A 609-nucleotide genomic window follows, 5' to 3' on the forward strand; every position below is an offset into this window, starting at 1 on the left:
GCAGTGACGCGATCTCTGCTCACTGCAACCTCCGCCTCCCTGCGTCAAGGAATTCTGCCTCAGCCTCACAGGGATTGCTTCAGCTGGGATTCCAGGCATGTGCCACCACACCTGGCTAATTTTTGTATTTGTAGTAGAGACAGGGTTTCACCATGTTGGCCAGGCTGGTCTCGAACTTCTGACCTCAGGTGATCCCTTCTTCGGCCTCCCAGAGTGCTACATAGTCTTTTCAAAAAACGTGTCAGCTGTGTTCTCCCGGGGCCCTTGGGCCCTTCAGTAAGAAGCGCCCTGGCTGAAAACCCACACGTTCACCTACAGAAGAAGCACTGTGATATAGAGGGTGAGCAGGGCAGAGGGCCTCACAGTGGCCCTCACACACACCTGGCTCCAGCTTGGCCAGGCCATTTTGCGCTCGTGGGCCTGTGCCTCACCTCAAAAATGGGGTTTCTTCCCTTATGAAGAAGACCCATGAATTAATAATGGAATTGCCAGGAATGCTAAAAACTAAGTTTGGTGTATTGTTTTCAAGCTGTTACTCCTGGAAGGGGCTGGGTTGGCATTGTTTTAGAGGTTAGGAGCCAAACATCAGCTCATCTATTCTCCAGCTGT

The sequence above is a fragment of the Mandrillus leucophaeus genome, unplaced genomic scaffold (assembly GCF_000951045.1).
Source record: "Mandrillus leucophaeus isolate KB7577 unplaced genomic scaffold, Mleu.le_1.0 Scaffold506, whole genome shotgun sequence".
In the NCBI taxonomy this organism is placed as follows: domain Eukaryota; kingdom Metazoa; phylum Chordata; class Mammalia; order Primates; family Cercopithecidae; genus Mandrillus; species Mandrillus leucophaeus.